The following is an 18,865-nucleotide window of genomic DNA, read 5'->3' on the forward strand; positions in this document are numbered from 1 at the left end:
TCTATGGCTCTAGGGATGCCCTTAGCAGGTCAAGGAAAACCAATCTTGTCAGTCTCAGGGACGGGGCAGGTAAAGGTTCTTCACTTAGCTGGGATAGGCAACCTGCTACTAGGGCTATTATGGATGCTAAGATTCTTTTATTTTTCCAGGGAGTTGCCCAGGAAAAAGGGAACATAGTGAGAAAACCTTCTAGTCTCCTGTCACCATTTCTATGGACAGAGAAAATTTACTGTGATTTGCTAATGAACTGATTGGTGATTTTCTTGCCATTTCCTTAGGAAAGAAAAAGAAAAGAGTTCTCACTCTTTCTGGCAGAGATTTTCAGTCAGAATAGCAGATATTACAGAAGGAAGGTTATACCAGTAGTGCAGTTAGGACAGGGCGAAGGTAGTAAATGCCCCTGTTGCAAAGTGTTATAAGGGGATGCTCAGCCCCTGATCTTTCATCCAAATCTCTCTTTAGTGCATACCAGATTTTAAAAGTCAGTATTGCATTTGCAGTCAAACCTGACTGCTGTAGCACTCCATGTGCAGTCTAAACTGTAGCAACTGCATGCCACAACTGTTGTAAGCAGTTTGCTACAGTTTAAAAGAAACAAAAGTTTTTTCTTTTTTTGTTTTTTTTTTAAGTAAAACCTGAATGCTGTCGCTCTCTGTGTGTAGTCTAAACTGTAGTGACTGCTTGCTACATTTGTAGCAAGCAGTTTGCTACAATTTGAGTAAATATAATGGGGGGGGGGTTGTATTTTTATTTTTTTTTGTTCTTTTCTTACTAAAACCTAAGCACTGTAACACTCTATGTGGGATATATACTGTACATTTGTAGCAAGCAGTTTGCTACAGTTTAAAAGAAAAAAAAATTGTTTTACTAAAGTCAGAGGAAGAAGATTCAGGGGTATGGCACAGCAGTGGGACCTGATTGGCTCCTGCATTTCAAGAGCCCAGGTACCTGATCGCAGACATTTTTTTTTTTTTTTTTGCTCTTCCATTCAACAGCTGGATCAGGAGGGAGGGTGGTGTGTAAGCCAGTAGAAGCAGCAGACCTTTTTTCTCTCTCTTCAAATGGGGAGGTGGGGCACCACTAGTGAGAGTAGCCTCAGGCACTACTAAAGAAACCAACTATGCCTCTGACATTTACTGACAACTGAGGTCATTATTATACTGCAGCAGGTGAGTATTACTGTTGACCATCTTGAAGAACTTTGGCATCTTTTCTTCATGGAATCATGGCTTCATAAATTAATAAACTTGAAGTTGGCTATGTGTAAGCAAATATGTTGACAGTCTTATTGTCTAAGCTCTTCAGCACCTCTAAATCTTATGAGGGAGAGTTTGGAAATGAAATAAAAATGTAACTGGTACTTAAGCCACTTCTTGGAATGCAACACCTTGTAAATGTACAATGAAGTGGGTAAGTATCCCACAATTTTAATAATTATAATAATTGTAAAAGCATGATTATCTGTAGTGAATAAGAAGAGAAGTTAGGAATGAAATGCCAAAAGAAATACTGTATGAAGTTGTATCCAGGTAATGCTGGGCTATCGGCATACTAGAAAGTCATTTACATCATTTGCACATCTCGGTTAAAATAAAAGATACAAGCTATTTGAAAAAGATAAATAAATAAGTAAAATAAGTAGAGGTAAGGCTTCTGCTTCCTCATCAATGAGTTTTTACTTGTCAGAAGTAAGTCTGCATAACAAATCAAGGCTTTGGAAGCAATGCTCTACATAAGGTTCTGAATAATCTGGAAGATTCAGTCAGATATGACTACTAAGTGAGGACATTCCTGTCTTCTCTTGAGATTAATCCTAGCATTTTTTTTGGCATTACTATTTGTTACCAGGGATATCTTGTAAAGATTATAACAAAGAGCAACAGTGAAGCCTATGGCCTCACTCTAACTAGCTGAAATTATGTGCTGTATTTTATTACAAAGTGCTGGATGAACTGTAAAAATACTTTTCCTGCCTGAAGACAAATGAGGAAACAACCATCCTGGGATTCAGAACCAATATATATATATGATTGCACCCAGCCTTACTTTGTTTACTGTGCATGTGCTATGAGCCACAATGCTCATTAGCAATGTATGTGGTCAGGATGTATGTGTGTGACAAGCGTCACAAAAAAGATCCTTATCACAGTCGCAGCAGGGGAGACATAGAGCCATTATAGATAGTAGCCACAGGTGCTATTAAAGTCAGCTACATCTTTAATTTATAACTCAGAAATTTCTTCACAATTTGGGTATTCTGATGTTGAGTAAAATATGGTTTCAGGTTTCCCGCATAAAGATTTATTCTTTTAAAACACTTTACGATGGCAGAGGGTTTTCAGTAGGAATGGAACGAAATTCCTATAGCACAGAAAATATATTACGATTTGATACAGTTGGAAATGCCAAATTCTGCAGCTGTTCTTCCTTTTTTGCCTGCTTTAGTGAATATTTTTCTCATGGCTTCTAGCTTATCTGATAGTCACCCTCCTGCTCTAAATCTGATAGGTTATACAGGGTACCTCAGACTCATAAGCATTTACTGTCAAATCACAAAACAGACCCAGCTGTGATTTCTTTATCCAAAACTGCTTCTGCAAACAGTTTACTGCTTCTTACCTCATTGCCACTGACAAAGATGGAAAAACATTACCATTACCATTGGTAAGCAGTCCAGGTGTTCTCCATCTTATCCTTTGAACTTTCCAAAGCACCAAGGGTATTCACAAAAGTGTCTTGCACCAATCTTTGCCTGTTGGTTCAGGGTTGAGGGTTCAATTCCCATGAGGGCTGAATGATTTTTGGGTCTTTTATTCTTTCCTTCTGCAAGTTTGTAACAATCACTTGGTATGTGCTTCACTGACACCTTTAATGTGACTGCTTCCCATACCTCTCAATTTGCTTGCTTCAGAATTCTGAACAAAATAAAATAATGGTGGACAAAGGGGCAAAATCAGAGACAGATTTTAAAGATTGCTCTTATAGACTTAGAAAGTTGCTAGCATAACAGGTTTTGCACTAGCATGCATTTTCTAAAGGGTATGAAGTCTGAAGATCAATTGTCTGTCATTATTTAGTGACTGCCGTCCTTAATGGATTTCCAGAAAACCAGAACATTTTAGAAGTAACAGACTAAATGTATGAAGCAAAAATCTGCACATGCTGTGAAATTCTGGACAGTTGAAATGTATTCTGCTCAGCCTGTCAATGATGTGCACTGTACACTGTGTACACTGTAAATGGAGAGGGTTGAGGGTTCACGTTCCCTCAGGGTTAAATGCTTTTTGTGTCTTTCATTCTGTGAGTGTGTAACAATCACCAGGTATGTACTTCACTGACACCTTTAGTGTTACTACTTTCATAGTACAACCTGGCAATGAATGGCTTTTTACAGTATAAGTGGAGAGGGTTGTGGGTGCAAGTCCCTTCAGGGCTATGTATAAGTACATTATTTTTAGACTAAGGTGCTTGTTTAATGACATTTTCCTTGTAGCACAGGTACAGTGCTTTTGATCACTATGCCTTTTTACTTTCCTATACTGTACTTATCATGTTTTTTCTTCTTTATCTTTAATGACTTCATGTTGATATCTGTGCGCTTCATATTCCCTTCTCCCTTACCTTTCACAGCCCTTTGTCACCATTGATTGTGTCACCATTTCCCTTTGCATTTTTGTCTGTTATACATTTGCTTCTGTGGTCCTATAACTTTCTCTACCTTTACTACCTTCAACAAGTATCTGCTCTGCATATATGTAGCCTTGGGTTAAAATAACAGACCAGCAAGCAAGCATCATGACCATATAGGGTGACCACAGGGTGACCACAAACCTTCTTTCCCTTGCTATAGCTGTACACATGGGATCATACAAACTCACTCAAATCATGTGCTGAACAGTTGAATGCTACTGCTGCTTGCCCTTCCCTGTGGCAGCACCATGGTTCTACACAATCTTTTGTGTGCCACTCATTGCAAACACACTTCCTGACAGCAAACATTGTTAATAAGTATTGCAGCTCATAGCACACACACAGGAAACAAAGTAGGGCTGGGCACAATCACGTATATGTTCTTCCTGAATCCTGGGATGGTTTTCTTCATATGTCTTCAGGCAAGCAAAGTATTTTTACAGTTCATAAAGGACTTTGTAATGAAATGTAGGACATAATTGTAAACTTAGTTAGAATGAGACCACAAGCTTCACTGTTGTTCTTCACTGTAATGTTTGTAAGTTAACCCCGGCAACAATTAGTATGTCCACACAATGCTATAATTTTATCGCAAGAGAAGACAAGAATGTCCTCAGTTAGTACTCATATGCAACTAAATCTTCCAGATCATTCAGAACCTGATGTAGGGCATTGCTTCCAAAGCCTTGATATTATTTATGCAAACTTATTTCTGACAAGTAAAAAGTAACTGATGAAGAAGCAGAAGCCTTACCTCTACTTGTTTATTTTTCATTTTCAGTTAGTTTGTATCTTTTATTTTAGATGAGATGTGCAAATTATGCAAAGTATGCTGATAGCCCAGCAATACCTGGAGTTCATATTTTACACCTTTATACAGTACTGCTTTTGGCATTTCATTTGTAACTTCTCTTAGTCACTTCAAATAATCGTGCCCTTATAACTATTATAATTATTAAAAGTGTGCGATGCTTGCCCACTTCATTGTATATTTACAAAGAGTTGAATTTCAGTGAGTGGTTTATTACCTGCTCCATTTTTCATTTTCTCTCCAAACTCTTCCTACTAGATTTAGAGGAGCTGAAGATCTCAGACAATAAGTCTGTCAAGATATTTGCTTTCACACAGCCAATCCCAATTTATCAATTTATAAAGCCATGATTCCACGAAGAAAAGATACCAAAGTTCGTCAAGATGGTCAACGTTAATACACACCTGCTGCAAGTATGATAATGACCTCACCTTTAATGTCAGTTAAAGATTACAAAATAAATGGTCAAGTTATAAAAAGGATACTGCCATTAAAATTCTAGTGAGAATGACAATGTATTTTAGCAAAGCACTAAAAGCATATTCTGTAATACAGTTAATTCTAGAGAGCACGCCTAGTCACTCCAAGGAGATCTTTCACCATTCTTGCCTCAATAATTTTACGCACTATAAAACACACTGCTATGCTTTATAGTATTTACATGAGTCATATGAAAGAAATTAAAAAGTATGATAATTCCTGACTAGAAAACGTATAAGTTTGGAAATCCGAACTCTTTGGTAACATTTTAGGAGCTATCATCATATTCTCACAATGCTTGTTTAAGTTCTGTTTGAAAGTCTATTCAAGGAATCCATGGTGGGGATAACACAATATTAAATGATCCTAATACTGAAAATAAATATCAGTTATCTTTATTCAAAAATAATTTTGGTATGTATATAGGAAGTAGAAATAATCATGGTAAAATTATGGCACTCAACCTTCTTGAAGGCTATAAGACTGATTTTCAAACCTATGAAACAGTAGGTTTCTCCTGCCTTCTAACTACCTCTGCAAATGAGAACACCAAGTGTATTTTCTTGCAGTTATGATTCAACACAGCTTTGGTATAGCTGGTGTGTTTCGAACCACAGCTGAGTTTGTTAACAGAAAGTTACTACTCATTCGTAATATGATGATTGTACTTTCATATACAGCTATGACTAAGATATCTTCACAAGTTAAGCATTTATGGTTCCACAACCCCCTGCCATGCCTGACATCCATGAAGCATAGGCTCTTGTGGTACTCAGTACTATTCTTCCTAACTCCAGACCATAATAAACATGCAAAAGGACAGCTTCAGATATGAGCATGTAGAGCTTCTGGTCAGTGTCATCCTGGAGATCCTTGAAGAAGTGCTTCTGATTATGATTGTCTGCCTGTCTATACACTATGGTATAATAAAAGAGAATACTGCATTTTTTAATCTTTTTTGCCCCCCCCCCCCCCATAACCATCAACACCCTCTCCACACCTTCCGGATCATTCATTTCCTCTTTCCAGCTGTATAACTCCATGCTGCCAGCAGAGACAAAAATTAAGCTACTACAAGCAGTCTTCCTTTAACAGCTCAGACTTTTTGGCCTGCTCTTTACCATATCTCAGGGTTTAATGACGTCAGCGATGATGTAAATGACATCAGCGATGATGTAAATGGCATCAGCGATGATGTAAATGATACTTCACAAATAGTCATGCCATAGATAAGCTGTTGAAGAAAATGAGAATGGTCTGCACGTCAGAAGGAAGATTAGACAGCTGGGATTTTCACCCCCATATTTTGCACTGTTTATTAGCAAAAGTCATGTACCATAAATTTTGTCATATCTTAGTTAAAAGAAACTAATTTAGAATATTAACTATCACTCTGATTTCTTGCTTCCCTGCCGTAATAGATATCTCTTCAGAAACAGAACTTCTTGAATGTGAGAATTTTCCTATTGTAAATAAAGTAGCATTAAACTTTCTCAAATGGATGTCTCTGAAAAATAGACTCCTGTGCACAGGCATCTTCGTATTATAATGCAAGTTAATTTAAATGTTAAACTTTTACTTATAATTCTCCTATTCAAAGGAAAGAAGTAACATTCTGTAAGCTGATAGGGTGATAGAGAATGACCAAAGTACACACTTCCCTACTTCTTTTATTCTTTGCATATCCTTTAAATTTTAAATTTCAAAACTGCAGCCAGCACCGTGGTATAGAGAGAAAGCCCTAATTGCAGCCCAGGTTTGATTAGCAACTCCAGCATCTGAGAAGCTGGCAGGAGAGGATGGACGTACCCATAACAGGGAAAAGAGGGAGATGTGCACAGTCAGCGCATACTGCCATGATTTGATTTCCCTGGTGAAGACCCAGAAAATAATGACAAGGTGTTGCCAGGGGGGATTTCCTCCTGATATCAGTCTCTTGTGGAACTAAGTGTGGTTCAGTACTAGTGCCACATTGCATGTCTCACCATTAGGCTATTACTGGATATGCACATATGTAGGGAAAGTAGGTGAAAAGCACTTCCTGGTAGCATTATGATACTGCCCCAGGGTCTATTATCTCTTCAGTGGCCTAGAAGTAGGGTCAAGTTTAGCCCACAGGAGGCTATGCTGGGTCTGGAAGAGCAAGTAGATAAGATGAGTAACTGAGAGAAACTGACGAACAGCTGTGAGGAGCCACAAAGGAGCAAAAAAGCTGCAAAATTGTAACATAAACATCGAACACTAATACTGACAAACAACAGGATATATAAGGGATATTTCTGCAATCTTGCATTAATAGCTTACATCTACTATTGTTTGTTTGTTTGTGTCTTTCAGCTTTTCCCGGTTAGGGGTCGCCACAGCGGAACTCCGGTCCGCTAATGATTGGCAGTTGATTTTTACATACCGGCTTGCCAGGCCTGACACACAACCTTCAACGAAGGTACACCCATTCACACATGTCTCCACGCAGAAGACGCTCTAGCTGAGAATCGAACCAGACAGCATCTTACTGTGAGGCAACATCTACTATTAACATTCATAAATATTTAGCAGCAAAGAGCTCACATGTCAGCTAAATGAGCTACTCATCTCACATAAAATGTATATGCCATGGGGTGGTAATTAATAAGACATTACAACTTTAATTGTCGGAGGGATAAATACCCAATTATGCTGTAGATGAGCTGGATTTTAGTAGTGGCTAGATTCACTAAAGAGGTTGATTGAGATGGTTAGAATGAGTGGCCAATACCAACCCACTTATCCTTGCAGAGAGGTGGTCTGCCAGACAGACCCTTACAATGAAGGGGCAGCACAACATGCAGATATAAGATCGGGATATGTGCTTGGCTCTGACAAATTATTGTAACACAGTAACATTCCTTAGGAAAGAATGTGTTGAACTAAACATGCACAAACACTGAAAATGAGGGCACAGCAGGACCCTCACATTGCAAGTATGCACATTTAACCGCTGAAGGGAGGAAGTTAAACCCTAACATAAAACCCTGATGGCTGCCTAAATAACACCAATCAACTCTGGCCCTTGCCCTAAGCAAGAATGAATGGGCTGTTAGATGGCAGGTGTGTTAATGGTTAGCAGGCGGTAGGAAAAAAAATAATTAAAAAATAATACTTGATTTGTCTTGTTCTTGATGGACGATCAGTGCAAAATGTCTTATCTAGATATGAACAAAATCAGAATTAAAACTCACTCGTACTCTTTACCATCTTGCATTTTCGTTCACTCTGTTAAGTTAACCAGTATCTGTTTCAATCAAATAAAAGCATCATCATTTATTTATTGTTATTTTATTTAACATTTGATAACTGGAGAAGTCCGACTTGGAAAGAAGCCAATTTTCACCAGAGGCCCGGGGAGGAATGCTTCTGACATGTCTTTGTAGCATGGGAGGAAACCGGAGCACCCAGAGGAAACCCATAGGAATGCAGGGAGGACATGCAGACTCTGCACAGAAGTCTCTCCAGCTGAGAATCAAACCAGGGAACCTCTTGCTGTGAGGTGACAACGCTACCGCTGCACCACTGCGCCATCCACATCATGATCCAAGATCATCATCATCTTTATCACCGTTCATGGATGTAGCTCCCCAGCTTCCCAGTAGGAGGATCTCTTGAAGTTAAAGTCCAGGAGCAGGTATAAGGCCAGAAAGAATATCCACAGGTTGCAAATTGTAATGTAAATATCTAAAATGTCCTAACACAAGGAGACTGTATACAGCATGTACAACCATTGTTTATACCATTTTTTGTCTGTCTGGATCTAGCCTCCATATTTGCTCATGGTGCCAAGCACAAAAGACTCTACATCTTTCAATTTACATTGGAAAAGAAACATCGCCCCACCCATTTGCTTAGCAAGAAAAAGCATAAGAAATCATAGCCTGACCTCCTCAAAGCAGAGCCTACTGAAATCCATTAGGATCTTATACCAAATGAACCTGAAATGGGTTATAAATGAAGACTCTAGAAAGCCTGCAGCCTTAGTACTGCTTTAGTTTCCAGAAAGTTGGGAGGTGGTATACATAATAATGTACCACCCCAAAATATAGTGCTATGTATTTAACTGACTTAAATTTACTGACCTGAGTTTTCAGCTCCAAACTAATCAGAGTTTTGCCGTGTAATACCTACATACCATTAAATCATTCCAAGTGCACGTTTAGTTAAATATTCATCTCATTGCTGACATGTGACAGCATTATAATCTGTGGTGTGAAGAATGGACTGCACTACAGAAACCTATATTGTGCAACCTTCTGCGAACAGACTTTGCCCTCATTTGTTGAAATGTTATGAGTTGCACGTGACTGATTCATATCTCTTAGGCACATGAATACTCTGTCACAATACAACTTGGGCCATGATTTTGTCACTGAATGAGTAGAAATAACCTAGAAAATTGAACCTTGTTCCCCATATAAACACATACACACACACACACACACACACACACACACACACACACACACACACACACACACACACACACATACACACACACATGCATTCTACTCACTCACCTCTACTCATCTCAGCTTTTCCTATAGTGCCTATCACAAAGCATTTTATAAAACTGAAATCTCAGCAAACAAATGTTAAATAAAAGTAAAAAAAAACAGATGAAGTATATGTTTCATAGAATAAAATGACAATACATAAATTAACAACTATTAAGAAACTAACAATATACGAGTGTGATAAGATAATCATATCAGAAATTAAATCATAAGCTCATAGGAAATGCAAGGTAACTAATTCACACGACCTTTTACATCTTGTTAATATCCACCATCATGCTATAGCCACCTACCTCATGAAAGACAAAGCAGGTCTGTCCCACAGTAAATTTATGGAGAATCACCCAGTCATTTGGGTATAATTTGATGGATACTAAGGTGTCAGTCTGTTTAACTTGTGCAAGAAGTTTATTCCAGAGGTGGGGCTGGCAATGGATTATTAATTTGCCTCTCTAGCTCATTTTGTTTATGTGCTGCTGCAGATGTGAGCCCCTACTTCTGGTATTGATGGAGTTATTTGACTTGTAAAAACACAGGAGATCAAGAAGGATGGGGTCCATAACTATGCAGAACACAAGGCACAGACCACCGAGCAAAAATCGATAAGAAACTGAAGTAAAGGGATGGCATGTCGAGCCTTTCCAAGAAGTGCAGGAAGTTTAGGCCAACAATCTTCTTAGTTAGGAACCTATGGGGCCTTAACAGTTGTTTAACATGTCTAGAAAAATGCATCCTGAAGTGGGTGTTGTACTCAGTAATTGATTTAATTAGGGTTACATAAAGAGGGATGATAACTTCTTCTGATCTGGATATATGCCTTTAAATATTAATTGTGCTAAATAAAAGGATTTTCTGACTTCTGCTAATATATAGTGGTCAAAAGAGAGAGAGAGAATTATCAAACCAGTTCCCAAGATACCTTACTACATTATCATTTTGGAGTGGGGTATTAGCTACACCGTACACTGAAGGACAAAATTGCTTACTAACTGTGACAATACTGCACTTTTTGAATTTAATTTACCTTTTCTTCTATACACCACTTGTTTAGCAGGTTATTTCCTTCTGTAATGAATGAGTAACAGACTTACATGGTCAGTTATCTCTTTACTCAAAGATAGTCCTACCACAAATGTAACTGTCGCTCCCACTCCAAAAAAACAGCCACTCTCCTTGTCTTTTTAATCACTCTCAATCTCAACTATTTGGAAATAGCTTCAAAAGCTAAAACCTACAGCCCAACAGCCAATAATCTTTCATCAGAAACTCTTAAACTTGCTGCTGATCCCCTTACATATTCTATCTCAATACTGATAAATCACTCTATTACAAAAAACTATGGCCCCTCTGCTGGAAAAAATCACACAAAATCCAACTTCATAAAGGAGGTACTTCTATGGATATCTCCAGCTACCATCCCCCCACCATTCTATCACCCCTCTCTAAAATATTAGAAAAATGCATTCCCTCCCAACTCTTGACTCACCTAACTAAGCAGAACATTCTACTTGCTACCAAACATGGCTTTATACCCTGTCACAGAACCTTCACAGCTCTCCTTAGCTTTACTAATACGTTAACCTCAATAAAAATACAGGTAACCTGGTGTCCCCCCCTCTCTTTCTAGATATGTCAAAGGCTTTTGGCACAGTCTCTCACCAAAAACTGTTCTTCAAACATTCCTACATAGGCCTGTCTCAGTCTGCAATCTAATGGTTCCACAGCTCTTATCCAACAAGCTATAAAATGGAAACAAAATCTCTCTCTCCCTTCCTACTGGTTTCTGTTAGTATATTACAGGGTTCAATTCTTGTCCCATAGTTGTTTGACATCTTCACCAAATAAACCCTGCAAATCCACTTAACATGCAACCATTCTTCACTGCACTAATGATGTCATTCTTATATGCACTACACCCAGTTTTCAACAGCTCTTTCAAATGGCCCAAGAACTCTTTTCTTTCAATGAGACCTGTCTATAAAACACTAACTTACTGTTAAATGTTAAAAGAAAACAAAACTAATGCTTTTCACACCTAAGAATATATTATCACAGAAACAATCTTTCAAAGTTCTCTCAGCCAAAAACACCTGTATAGAAATGGTTACCACCAGAAAATGTTTTGGTATAAGTATAGATGACAACGTAAAATATAACTAACATATTTCCATAGTCATCAAAAAAAGCACCAAAAACCTGGTCTCGTCTACTGTGCTAAACCTTTCCTCTATGACTCTACTAGTAGGACCATATAGTATCAGCATACCCCCTTCCTACCTTTAAAAACAAACTAGACTCTTACTACAACAAAATTGTAAATTTGCAGCAAATTTTCCACTTAGATCCCACCACTGCCAAGGACTAAAATATACGGACTGCCTAGAAATATCTAACTATCTAAAATGCAATCAGTTACTCGCCACTCACAAACCTATATACAAAATAGAGAACTGGCCTGATGTAAACAATTTTTTCTTGCTCTACTCTCCACACAGAGATCTCCACTCAAATAAAAAATCCTTACTCAATGTCACTAACTCTGCAAAGGACTCTTTATACTTGAATTATGTAGCAAAACTCTGGAATTGAAACCTCTCACCTGCAAAAAAAATGAATGGTTTTAAACAGGCCTTAAAGCAACACATAAATAATTCCTGGCTATGCTCCTGCTCTCACCCAGGTAAATGCTTTACATCTGTTCTTCTCTTACTAAACCTCACCTTATTTCCAACTCTACCTACTACCATTTATTTCATAAACATCTCCCTTTTCTCTCCACCTTTTCCCCTCAACTATCTCCTTTTTCCTTATTGTATCACACCTAACTCTCTGCTGCACATAGCTTATCTATCCATTCTCCACCCTAATTCACTTCCTCTTATGTCATTTCACCCTCTTCCTTTCCTCTAAACTTCTCTCACTACTCTCTCACCCCACACTTCTCTTTTTCCTACCACTTTAAACTAGTTTCACATCTCTACCGCTCTAACTTACTCCCCTTTCCAATTCCATCCTACAGTTGGATCCAGCACTAGGCAATCAAGGCGGTCAAATAGGGTCCACTGGCTTTGAGGCCTAAGCCACCCCCCCTCCCAGCCAGTAGGTTGCCACAAACTTACATTTTCTTTTTAGGAACACATGCCGTGTATGTGTATGTGTGTAAAATACCCTAGTTAGGGGTGAGAGGTTAGTTAATTTACCAGGCTCAAGCTCAAACCCTATACCTTAGTTACAGGAGACAAGTGCCTGAATCCTCTACACCAACTATCAGACTATTAGTTTCAGTACATTTTTAAGGAATTATGATGTGAGTTTAAGTACATTTTCAAGGAACTGTGATGTGAGCTTCAGTACATTTTAAAAGAATTGTGAGCTCCAGTACATTTTCAAGGAATTGTGAACTTCAAGGGAGGAAAAGTGTACTTCTGCTCATGTTAAGTCTGTTTTCAATGTGCAACTGCTTTGTTTAGCAAATGGTCATTACTGTTTGTGCTAGACGATTTGCAAGCAGTGTTAGTAGCACAACAGGTAGAATGCTTGCTTTTGATCCAGAAGTCTGTGGATTTTACTAATACAGTATGTAGCTGGATGCTGACACTGTGTTGTACTTTAAGGGGGGGGGGGTGCTTCAGTCCTGAGTGTATCCTCATTTGAATGAGATGCCTTGTAACTATGAACCTGTTGTCAGTTTGCTTTCCATTCCATATTGTAATGTTAACAGTATACCAGTTTTTTAATGCAACATAGGCCATAGCTCTCAACCTTCCATAGGCAATGTATTCTTCAAGTGCAGCAGGCACTAAATTTGTAGATGAAACACGGAAATATAAAGCTGTTTGCTAGTAGCAACCACTTCATTAGTTATATGTCTCTTTAATGTGGAATTATTCAGATAGTTTTTACTTATACAGAGGTTGTGCATATTGGCTTATATTGGCGGGTTGTGATGACAGAAGTTTGAGGGGCCTTTTATGTTTGAAATGTTTTGAAATGAGCAGTTTTGTCATTATTGGTTCATATTGGTTGAAATGTTTTGAAATGGGCAGTTTTGTCATTATTGGTTCATACTTTTTGTTTCATTATTCACTGGAAAATGTTCAAAACTACAAATTTAAAACACAGTAACAAGTGGTGCTGTATTATACAAAGAATATAATTTAATACTATCAGGAAAATGAATCAAGGAACACATACATGTTTGCATGGTCCTAAATGTGTGCAAGGAGCTTATGGTTTGAAAATAGCCCAAAGGTAAACTGAAGCCACCACTGTCCAGATGCATTTCCTTTAAATGTGGGTTTCAATGCAATTTCAATGATTGTGACCTTCAAGTATAGAGAGGTTTACTGTAAACGCTAAGTCTGTTTTTATTGTTAGACTATATTGTTTTGCTTAGTAAATGGCTCATGGTGCTTGCGGTATAAAATCTGAAATAAAAGTTTTAAATTAAATCCAGATATCTATATTCATAATCATTGTAGAAGTAAAGAAAACAGTAAGCACACTGACAGGTTTGGACAGTGTTTATGGTAATGAGAAATAGCCAAGTAATGGCACAGTGGAATGGCTGGGGGGCCTCCGAGGGCCAGCTGCTGGGGGGGCTCGATCTATTACCCTGCCTAGGGCTCCATTTGACCATGATCCGGCTCTGTTTCATCCTCTATAATTTATCTCCTCTTCATCCTCTGTACAGTGTGACATAGACCAGCCTACCCTACTACTGATCTTTTTTTTACTTTTCTTATCACTCAACAATTCCTAACTGTATACTTATGATCAAAAAATATCTAATACTGGCTATCTAAATTGGCCTTAATATTTATGCAACAAATCTACTATTACTATTTTGCCTATTTAACATGAAATATCAGCTTTCAAAATTTGTAATACTTCTCTAAATATCTGCTACCTCCTTAAAGAGTATTGCTCTAATTTATGTACATACCTATGCATGCTGTTGCATTTTACTTGTTTGTAATCTAAGTATTTTTGTTAATGCATACAAGCATATGAGGCTTTTCTCTCCAGGCCCCTGATGAAAAGGGGTTTTGCATTGCCCAAGTCAACAAAATCAATAAATAAAAATAAATAAATAAATAAAATAAAGTAAGATTGATGATAATGCTCATCTTAGAATAATCTAGAAACTTAGCTAATCAAAGGTCCTGATTGAAAGTTTGAAGATCGAAGTTGCAGTAGATGTCAAAAAGAAGGGGTCCAAATACTGAGCCTAGAGGTACATCATTGGTTACCTTCTTACTTTCCAAGGAGCCACCTTCTACCTTGAATAAGTGAGTTCCATCTTTGAGCCAATTATCTATCCAACTCACCATGTATGGATCTACTTTTAATGCGCTTAGCATGTTTACAATGTCAGATGTAAGTAAGTGATATGAATAGAATAATCCCTGTCAATAGCCTATGTGACCTTCTCAAAAAAGGTAACTAAAGTGCATAGGCAAAGTTAGCATTTGACAAAAGCCAAACTGATTAGGGTCTAGCCTTATAAGGTTGTTGTTATCATAGTTTATGAGGTCAAACATAATGCTTTCCATGGCTTTCCAAATCAGATTAGTCAGGCTAATGGGTCTATAGTTTTCCAGGTCAGTGGAAGGGTCACTCTTGTGTAGGAGCATCATCAATGTAGGTCACTATATTTCAGAGACAAATCCTGTAAATAACCTCAGGTTAAACAATTTTAGATTTTAGGAGAGACACCACAAAGGCATGCTTTTGGTAATACAATATTAGGCAGGTAGGTAAATTACAGGCCCTATGGAAATAGTACTTTTGACTTTAAGAGAGCACCTTCAGTACATGTACATTTGTGATATAAGAAGGTATAAAGGATTTGGGACTCTGTGGAATTAGGAGAGGTGTTTCAAGGGCAAAGTTTACAGTAAATTTGTATGCTACGTCAACTGGGTCTGAGATGGGGGGGGTCTCATTTTGGATATGTTTAGAACTCTGCTGAGTGTTATTCCTTTGTTCCCTAATGTAACTAAAGAAAGACTTCTAATTAATTTTGAGTTTAGAAGCTAATTTAATTTCATGATTTGCCTTATTAGCCCTACTAGAAGCCTTTAGCTCCTTACTGATATTCTTTATGCAGTCATTAATGTAAGGAATTTTATATCTGGTTTATGATTTTGCATTTGTTTCTCTTATTACAGAACTTATTTAAGCTGGTGGACCACCAGGGTGATTTGCTAACCATACATCTCAACTGTCCAGATTTTTGCCTCATATTTTTGGTCTGTTCCTCATAACATTTGTGGTTTTCTGGATTTTTGGGGCAAATCAGTGAGGATTCAGTTCACTAAATAATGGCAGGCATTTGAGTTTCAGACTTGATTTCCTTTAGGAAATGCATGGTAACACAATATTTTTTATTCTAGCAACTTTTTAAGTTTATAAGAGCAATATTTATAATATGTTCCTATTTCCGGGGCTTTATCCCCATTATTTTTGTCTTTGTCCAGATTTTTTTGTGCTAAGAGGTTGAGAGCTAAATTTTGCTCTTAGACTTTCCATTATATCTCTCGTAGGAACAGCCAGGTCAAGACACTTAGCTATATGGGAAATGAACTCCTTTGTATTAATAGCAGTTGCGTTGTTGTCAGGTGTTGTGATGTTGCAAGTGAATTTTGATACCTTATCATAAAGTTTAAGGATGTTTGCCCATTTGAAATCTATGAATTCAGAATTATTGACTGCAGGGATTTTACAGATTTTTGAACAGAAGGTCAGACTTTACCAGGGATGGAGAAACTAGAGGAGTATACATGTAGTGGCAATATTGGTTAGGACCAGGTCAATAATATATGCCCTCTAGTTGTCTTTTAACTCTCTGTTCTTAAGAATTTGTATTTAGATATATAAGAATATCTAGACATACCTAACTTTGGAGGTATAGGTGCTCCAGTTTGAGAAGTAGTTGAAATCTCCCAATATAAGGGCATTTATGGTAATAGGCAGTTCCTCAAATACACTTATTAATCTTAAATGGACGTCAGGGGATATGGAGGGTGTCCTGTAGCAGGCGGTAAAGCGTATCATTTGTTTTCCCAGGGTAAACTGGAGTTCAATGTTCAGGTTGTAAGTCTCTGGGAATCTGTCGAAAGGTGATGTTGTTCTTGACAAATATGGAAATGCCACTACAGTTTCTATCAGGCCTGAATGCAAGAAAAGGCGTAAAACTCAGGTATAGTGGGAGTGCTATCTTTACATTAAAACTAAGTCTCGGTAAATATACAAGCATCTATGTGTTCAAATGCAGGACAGTTTCAAAATCAGGCAATTTGTTCTTAAGACTGTTGGCATTTAGAGGAGATACCTTCATATGGTCCTGTTTGGGGATGGAAATAGCTACACTGATATCTATTATGTTGTGGTGTTCACTAACTAGATTCTACCTAAAAAAGGCACTATGAGGGCAATAATGCCTTTAGACAATATGTAAAAGCCATCGAAACACAGATGCAGGGCATCTTTAGCAAAGCAAGTCAGACTGTTGATCAGCCCATCCCATGCTGACACTTAAACCCCTCTAGAATGACACCAACTACTGAAAATAACTGAAGCCAGTCATTTTTTCTTGTATGCAGTATTCCAGTCAGAACCATTGTCTTGCCTGCATTGGAAAACTGCACAGTCAGATCCAACATGTCTCTCTGTATATCCCTCTGGGCTATGCATCTCAAGTCTTTCATACTACCACTAGGCCATAATTGTATTTGCCTGGTGAGAGGGACATTAGAGCCCTTGTGATATAGTGGATCCTGGCACCAGAAGGACAACTAACTGTAACCCTGCCTTTGTCCAGTCTGAGTATGGAGTATGTAGTTAGCATGCCTGATAATGCAGTCACCAGTTACTAAGACATTACTGTTTGAATCTGTAGTGCTAGGCAGTTTGTGGTCTATGTCCTGATTGCCCTTTATTATGTATGAGTATGGTAATGATATGACGGTAACTCTCTGCTGAGACCTAGTCTGCTTATTCTTATGAGGTTTTGGTGACTTTTTTCACAGTCAGTTTAATGTGCCTGTGATTGACAAGTTGTCAGTGGCAGTATGTGACTTATATTATCTGTGACAGGCAAAAGTTCATTGTCTGTGAGTATATGGAGTCCCTAACTGCCTGACAGTACCAAGTGCTATAAGGCCGGCAACAGAAAGGTTTACTTTCCTTTTTGTCCAGGTGGCTCTTGGATTTAATTTGGTATAACTGCTCAAGATAAGTCCCTATCATGTGGTCAAAATCCTATATGATCGACCAGCAAAAGACCAAAGACCAGAACATCGAATCGATTTATCCTCAGAAAGTTGGTATTTCTTGAGATCAGGTATTTGCCCTTCCCCCAATGTGGACTGATCTTGGAGTTAGAATATATAATATGCAGAGAGTGGGGGGGTGTAGAGGGGACTTACCCACTCACGTAAAAACACTGTTACTTTTGTTACCAGCTTTTGGAGGACAAGCCACTTTTGTGTTCCGGTCTTTGTTTTTTTTGCCTGTCATTCATATGGAAGTTTGACCATATGATATAGACCCCTCAGGATATTCTGCTCATAGCCTGGATAGGTGAAGGATGTCAAAGGAAAACTAAGTTAAGTGAATACAACAAATTTTAAGCATCTAAGAGCAGTACTGTGCAACCATGTACACACATGCAGACACATACACACACACACACACACACACACACACACACACACACACACACACAGTGTGTGTGTGTGTGTGTGTGTGTGTGTGTGTGTGTGTGTGTGTGTGTGTGTATTTATGTACACATATATTTGTATATAAATATATATATATATATATATATATAATATATATTTTTATATATATATATATATATATATATATATATATATATATATATATATATATATATATATATATATATATATATATATATTCTGTTGTGTGTGTCTATGTTTATGCATGTGTATGTATGTTTGTGAGAGGGGAATGGTATGTTGATTTAGAAAAATAAACTAAAGGCAGAAAACAGAGCTGTGCTTCACAAAGTCTGATAATTCGCTGAGTTATCCCTTAGGTCAGCAGGCTTGTTACTGCAATGACAGCAAGCATCCATGCTTATACATATTCATCACCCCTCCAAAATAAGACCTAAGGCTAAAGTTCTTTAAAGCAATCTGTCAAATTCACATTAATAGCTTGGCATGGGTAAATCACACATGGTGGTCATAGGTACAGGGTGATTGTGGAAAGGTCCTAAGGTATTGAGTAAGTAAGTTTTGTACAACATCATGGGCTGGAGAATATTAAGACAAACTCTGTGTCACACTATGGAGAATATTAGTATAAC

Source organism: Protopterus annectens, chromosome 11.part0, assembly GCF_019279795.1.
Source record: "Protopterus annectens isolate FY-2018-M chromosome 11.part0, PAN1.0, whole genome shotgun sequence".
Classification (NCBI taxonomy): Eukaryota; Metazoa; Chordata; order Ceratodontiformes; family Protopteridae; genus Protopterus; species Protopterus annectens.